Source organism: Nestor notabilis, unplaced genomic scaffold (genome assembly GCF_000696875.1).
Source record: "Nestor notabilis isolate BGI_N333 unplaced genomic scaffold, ASM69687v1 scaffold2890, whole genome shotgun sequence".
NCBI lineage: Eukaryota > Metazoa > Chordata > Aves > Psittaciformes > Psittacidae > Nestor > Nestor notabilis.
The window spans coordinates 7355-15279 of record NW_009909711.1 but is presented as its reverse complement, the minus strand read 5'-3'; positions in this window follow the sequence as shown (position 1 = coordinate 15279).

The window sequence follows — 7925 nt, the reverse complement described above, 5'->3', positions numbered from 1 at the left end:
AGGCTCGTCCGATACTAAACACAAAGCTGGATAAATGGTATAAATTCATTCCTGCAAGCAAATTCATGTGGCTGGACTTCATTTATTATGAAAATAAATCAGTGTGTGTCTGCACAGATGACCTCTTGGTAAGTCCCCCATGATATTTAAGGTCATTACCTTTCCTAGAACAGACTGGTAAATTAAATCTTAGTGGCATCACTATCATGAGAGTATTTTCCCTAGTACAGACAGTCCTTCCAACCCCTTGATTTCCAACACAAAAGATCACTGTCAGTCTCTTCTCCCTGACATTGTTTTGCTTCTGAGGTTTAAGGCTGTGAACCTGAGATAAAGGTATATTTGAGCACCTTCTGAATTTCTCAACCTTTATTGCTCTCTTAACCTTGCTTCTAAAGTGATGAAGATGGAAAACTTCTGGCAAATTAACAAGGTTACATGCATCCTTCTTCAAAGCTATTTTTGGTTTTCACCTACAAAGGATTTATTTTGCCATTTATAAGTTTACCTGGATGCTATTTGACTTGAGTTTTTTCATGTGGCACAAGGGAAGTCAGAAAGAGCTGAATGCAGGTGTTCTGGAGCCTATAAATAGCTGGTTTTAAGGCCTTATGCATTATTTTTCTACTTAAGTGCTCCATTCAAAGAAGCCCAGCTCAGCTAGATTAGCCTGGACAGACTGAACTGTCTTTCAGAGGTTTCTCAGCTGTCTTTGCATTTATCACAAGTCCTTCACTAACTGTCACAACAGCTATATGACTTGACTAGGTTCAGTAGCACCTTTTACCTGCATTTGTAGACAATCTCATAGAATCATTGAAAGGTTTGGGTTGGAAAGGACCTTAATATCACCTAGTTCCAACCCCCCTGCAGCATCTTAATTTCCAAGCCTATTTTCAGATGCACCTTTAAACTATCTATAGCAGGGTGTTTTGATAGTCTGTTTTGTGCATTTTAAATTACACATGCCAGCAAAAAGGCTAAAGATTAAAAGAGTTACTAACCTTCAGATGATATAGAATATAAAAAATGTTTCTCTTCAAAGGCAGTTTCACTCTCTGGTGTTGTTTCTGAAGAAAGAACCAGGCTGCACAAGTTTCAGTGGAAGTTTTCCTGTTTTAGGCATAACTGAAGTAATACTTTTATACCATTAGAAAAGTAGTCAGTCTTAAGTACGATGTCAAAACGCCTCTTTGCATAAAGGGGTTGACAGCGATAGTCTGTTGCTGAGTGCTTTTAGAGTTACATATATTCAATAGCTTTTAATTGCTTAACCATCTGAATATTTTGTGTCATTCAACATGCCAAATTCATTTTAAAATCTCTCCAAATAATGCAGGTTGCAGAGCTGTGCAGGATTCCTGATGTCTATTCTCCTCTTCATCCGCACTCTGGCAGTGTTTCTGGAGAACACAGTCTTTTCAACTTTGTCAGAGAATATGAATTCTATTCTTTTGGAGTTTTTTCCTTTGCCCCACTGCAAAAAAAGAGGTGATTTCATTCTTTGAGAGATCCTGCCTCACAGCTGCCTCTTCTGCACCAAGAACACTCAGCATCTGTGAAAAAATGCTGTTCTGTTGACTTCAGTAGGGAAATTACCACTGCTAGCAGCAGCTGACCAGAGGGGATTTAAACTGGCAGTTTGGCTTGCACCTGGTTTTGCTCCAGCACTTCTAACAATCCATGCTGCATGCATTGCACCAAAGCAATCCCATCGCTTTCCTTAACTTTAGGCAAGTATGATGAGATAGCTTGCAACACCCTTTGGTTGCTATATTGCAAGCAAAGCCCTCCTTTTATTGTACTTTAAACTGAATAAAACCCCAAACTAATGGCTGTGCCTTGGGGTGGATCCCCCCAGTGTGGATCTGGGACACATGCCATGCAGTGAGGACACAATCTGCTCTGCCCCAGAAGATGCTGTACCTGCAATGGGGACCATAGCCCAGGTTGTGGCAGCCTTTTCGCAAGCAGAATCACCGTGCATCACAGGAAACATGACATGCTGTGGGCTCTGGTGTGGGGAATGGGAGCAGGGAAAAGGGGTACAGCAGGAAGGGACCCCTCAGTTTCAGAGCCTTGCTTTATAAGCAGGGCAATATTTTGAGTGACTCAAGGTGGTGCCTGGTCCTGGGCTGAGAGCTCCTTATGGCTGCACTTAGGAGCTGTTTGTGTATAATCCCGAAGTAAATACACGTGCTAGTAATCTGCTATAGATTTCTCTGCACTCCAAATTTAAGTGCTATTAATTATATCCCCCAATCAGAAGCCTCCACAAACTATTAATTAGAAATGGGGAGCTGACGGTTTGCTTGTCTGTGTGAAAATGTTATGACCTGAGAGTGAAATATAAGCTTCAAAAGAAACATGTTTTATGAAGGTCACCTTGGAAAAGCATCATAACAATCTGTCAGGAGAAGAGAATGCAGCTCTCCAAGTGTGTGCATTTCAGTGTGACATTATGCTTTAAGTAGTTGGAAATAGCAAAGAGAAGATGGATCAGATCATAGGGCCTGTGCTTTCTTACCCGAAGTTTTCTTTTTTTCTGCGGTAAGTACATATGAAGTAATTTTTTTGTCATTTCAGTGGAAAGTGAGGAAAGTAAAATCAACAGAAATCCAACAGACAAACATAATCTGGCCCTTGCTGGTATTTTTTGAAGTGTGGAACATGCAGACCCACCACCTCTGCAGCAGGGAGGTGGTTTATACACAGGAATTAAATTACCTCTTCAAGGGAAAATAGAAGCAGCCAGAAGTAGTGCAGCAACTGTGTACAGCAGTAATACCTGCCCTAGAAGGCTTAGGGCAAAAGGCTTCCCTAAATAAATGTGGTTTGCTAATCCTTTCTGGATGAAGCATGTCATTATCCTTATGAAAACAAACAATGCTGCAATAGGGTTAGCTACGGTTATAAGTGAAATGTCTTCCTCTTGTTAGCGGCCAGCCTAAACACAATGTCCCCCTCGCACCAAATTCCAGGGCTCTATTTTGAGGCTGTAAGTAGTACTGTGCTGAAAGTTATACACCTCATTCTCTGGACTTCCATTTCCTTATAGGTAGCCATTTAATTCAGCTGTCAGGAGCACACGCATTCCATCCAGCACCGCTTGGATCCTGTAATTGTAGCTACAGTTGAAACGTCATGGCCAGAGACACAGACAAGACTGTACCGCACAAAGGCAAAGCATCAACTGTTACTGTTAGCAAAGAAAGCTGACAGAGGGCCACATGTTCTCTGAACTTGCACATCCAGCAGCCTGAATGCTTACCTGGGCTGTCTGATCCATTCCTGATCCATCATTAAGCTTTGTGTGTGTCACATTGTATGAGAAGAAAACGGGGAAAGCTGAGCGTAACTGATGGACATTGTGTCCCAGGATCTAGGATAAAAGAGTGGAGGTACAGGACAATGCTGAGCTTCAGATAAGGGTGATACCGACTATGGTCAAGTACTTTTTTTACCCAAACCTGTGCTAAAATGATGCTAATCTCTTGCCCCTAGAGCTGCAAAAGGATGCATTTACTAAGCAGCCAGGCCCGCATTCAAGCAGATTCACAAAACACGTGCCAAGTAATTTACAGGCTGCCATCAAACTGTCAGTCAATAGGGGTATACAATGGAAACTGTTGCTCAAAATGCCATCGAAAGGGAAAACATATGTTTCGGTGAGAAAAGACAATCAGACAAAGAAGTGGGTGGTTGGGGAGTTGCAGCCGAAACAACAGCAAGGATCCAAACCTCACTCATAGCCCCGGGGAACAAGTCTGGGGGCTCTGCCCTCGTCTAACAGTTGTGTAACAGCTTTGTGTTTGATAAGCTGAAATAGTTTTCTAAATATTGAAACCAGCCTTAACTATGCTCTGAAGAGAAGGTACAAAAACTGAAGATCCCAAGCAAAAAGCCCACTTCATGCTCAATTATTAGCAAAGGTTTATATCGTTATCCTACTGCTGTAGCTGCTGCATAATAGAACTGCCCAGAGAGACACTCTAACCAGCAACTTAAATGCGACCTCAAAGCTTGAAAGCTGCCTTTGTGTGAGTTTTGGTGTCCAGGCTGTGTAGGTGGAAAGGCATTAATAACTCCTCCAGTAAGTGGCTATTTGAAAAAGGAAGGGGGTGATGGACATTGGGAAGATACTGGACTGAGCATACTTGAGGCTCTGTTGTTTACCAGGATGTCAGTCTGACATGAAAGGACAGGTATGTGCAGGGGTAAACCCAAGCACCTCATCTGTGTTAGCAGCTCAGGCTGCCACGACCCTCCTGTTAATGGTGCAGTAACAACTGTGCCATGAGTTTGTGCGGGGATTTTGCAACTAGTTTTCAGAGCTGCAGTTGTCACACCCAGCATTTCTATCTCTCTGCTTCAGGAACACCTTCGGGTCTGTTGTGTTACCTGTTACAGGCCTTTTACTAGGATGGACCACCGAGAGATGCATAAAATTGGAGCAGACATGGGAAGAAATACCCTATTCATTCTCCAGCGTGTGAGAGTGGGGGCATTTTCAGGGTGATGGTCCCAAATCACTGGTGTTTAATACCTTGGCATTAGGTAGAGTCCCACTGCAGGGTCAGGATGGATGGGGATATACAAGAGATGATGATATTGAAAGAGCATTTGCAGGAGCTTATGTAAGAGATCGTGTGCCCCAACGACTCTTGCATGAGATTATTACAGCAGAATTGATTTGAAGAGTAAGAAGCTGGATTTGATGACACAGGATACCCTTTCTAATCCTTTGTTCCTATGACTAGCAGTCGGCAGAGCTGCGAACTGTGCTGTCTTACTCAGGGACATCAGAGAGGAGGCTTCACTTCATGTTTGTTTTCTGTAAAATGATCCTGACCTCCTTTGGAGGGTGCTTTGTGAGTTAGGAATGAAAAGCACAATATGAAAGGCAGGCATTTGTATTATCTGGAAGTGAACTTTGTTGGAAAAGTAGATAATAAATCAACCAAATGTTCCTCTTTCTTGCTCTGATACATAATTTTAGAGTAGTTGCGTGCAAGGATTTCCTCCTTTCTCTATTGCACAGGCTATAATAGGAGCTGAAATGTGTTGTGTGTGGATTTAACACTGAACATTTCCTTTTGCTTATTGCTGTCAGTGTTTCCTGTTGGAACATACTAATGAGCACCTAACTCACTCATTAGGAATAAACAGCCTTACATTTTCTCTTACTAACCAAGATCAAAGATATTATTATATGTAACTGATACATTTGTCACTTCTTAGGTAACAAAGCGTTTGAAAAACATCTCGTGCCATAAGAAACTCGCCAGGAAGAAAGGCCTCGTGCTCCAGTTCTCAGTGACCCTGGAGCTGCAGCTGAACAATGTTATGATGATCTACTAACATGAGAATCTTCCATGAACAATTTTATTGGACTTTTGGATATCACCAAGGTTGAATTTCAGCTAAAACAACTAAGAGCACTGATTGAAAATATTGCTCTGAGTAGTAACTCATATCTTTCTGAATTGTGTATTTGGGAATGAATCATTTTAAGTTGTCCCTTGGCCTACATTGAAATAAAGTGCTAGCAAAATCAGGTGGCTACTGTGTTTAGGTACATTACAAAGTGTTGACTCCATGTTGTGGTTTTTTGATTTAGTTATTGTATGTGGGCTATTATATCATAGAGAAATTAGCTCTTTTAGCAGTATGACAGTTCATAAAAACCAAATCTTCATTACAGATTAGCCAAGATAAACCTGGAGAGCTGCAGTTTTGTCAGGTAAGGTACTATAATAAGAAATAAGTAACATCCTATGTTCTTTCCTTTCTCTGTTTCTTTTAATACATTGTCACAATGCTTCTGGTCCTTAAGGTGATACAAAATGCTTCTGCCAATCAGCATGTAGAGCTGCTAATGGGATAGTAATCACATTAGGGCTAGACTGGCATGAATGTCCTGTTTGCAGCAACAAACAACCTGAGTGGAAGCCACTCATGCGGAATGCTCCCTTGCAAGAAATGTTGAGAGTCCTGCATAGGGAGAGACCTGCCATGGGTTAGTTGTTGGTTGCTAACATGTAATGAAGGAAAAGAAGTCAAACAACAGATGGGAGTAGAAATTAGTCTGCAAGGTATGCATGAAAAAAGCACTCATAATCTTGCTTTTGAATTGCAGAGAGGTGACAACCAAAGCTTTCTGTGTCCCATGAACTCAGAATGGAAAACAAAATGCTCCAAGTCTTTAAAGAAGAGCCATGCTGAGAGCAGCTGTAAGGTGCAGAGTCTACCTGAAGGCTTGAGGTCAGGGTCATAGTCTGTCCCTAAAGGGTTGCAGTCTGACCTGAGAAGTAGGAAAATGCACAATGGATAATTTTTCCTGAGTGTCTCTCTGCTATATACTGCAGAGGAATCCTGTCCATTGGTTTGAAGTCTTTGTGCTGTCAAATATAAATAGGAACATCAGAGCTAAATTGCTGATGTTTGATTCCAGATTTTACTGTGATGCTGTTGAAATACTGCTCCTGAAAAGCCAGTTTGAGTCCAATGTGGCCACCAATATCTTCCATTAGCTCTTTTAAATAATGTAGGGGTTGTAAAACTGTTTCTTTTTCTATGCAGAGTAGAGTAAATAATGAAAAGTCTGGTTTGATATTGCCTGCACTTTTTTTGTCCCTGAGCAAGAAATGAAGAAACAGGGGAAATGAAGGTGAGGGTGCAAGAAGTGGCAAAGAAGAGAAGGTGAGCAGACAGGATGGTCCAAGACGCTGGGGAATAGGCTAACACACAGTTGTCCTTTTTTCACTATAGTATTTAAAGTAGCTGTGATTTCACATAGAAGACAGACACCAGTTTTGCTGCTGGGGAAATACTAGAAGGAAAACCAGAGCATCACTTACTTATATTTGCAAGATGTATCCAAACCTCCTGCTCAGTGGTTTCCTATTAAGTATAGAATATTCTGTATTAGTTCTGTAGCCTGTGATGAGCGGGCGCTGCGCCAACCATTTTGCATGGGGGCTGCTGAGCAGATGAGTGCTGAGCTGGATGGAAGATTTCGTTTGTGTAAATGAGGAGGCTGTTATCATAGCGCTAAAGGTCCTGGGTTTTAAAAAAGCCTCCTGTGGCATTATGCACAAAACAACCTATTTATGCAGCATGAAAATATTTATGTGCTTCGCTCCAGCTTAAAAAGGGAATTTGCAATAGATGAGGGACATGAGAAGGGGTTGAGTGAGAGATAAGGAGCGATTAGAAAAGGCAGATCATGAAGTACATGACATCCTGCAGCAGTATGTGGAGTAAACCCCGCTTTTAAGACCTAAGCCTTGAGGATGGTGGCTGGATCAGTCATACACTTCCTATAGACAGGGAGGGTGCTGCATACAAGGATGATGCTGCTGGAAAAGTGAGGCTATGCTGTGCCGAAAGCACTGATGGCCTTTGTAACCAACTTTGTCCTTTCCAGACTCGATCACTTGCCCTCACTGGGGTCATGCCCAGGGCTTGCCTTTGGGCTGGGCAGTGCTGCGGAGCGCTGAGCACCTCACCAAAAGCAGAAAACAAAGATCTGCTTGCACTGAGGCAGGTATTCTACAGTGATTTCAACAAAAGCTGTGAGTACAGCATGAGGATGTTTTTTAATTGTCTTCCAGCAATTCAGCATCGTTCTTGCTCCAGATGCACCAGCCCCTGGTGCTCCATGGGACAACCAGTGCCACCCCAGGTAGCTTAAAGGGGCTTGTGTGATGACAGATCAATGCGCTAGGGATGTACCACCTCAGCTCCTTGAAGTCTGTGTGTGGTATTTCAGAAATTGGCTCCATGCTGCTTCTGACCTCCCCTAGCACACATGCAGCCCACCCCCCAGATATCAGGCTCTTATTTGATCTTGTGCTAAAATAACACGGTGTTTTGGTTCTAATTAATGTTGCAGAGAGGGAAAAATGACCATTTGGTCTCTG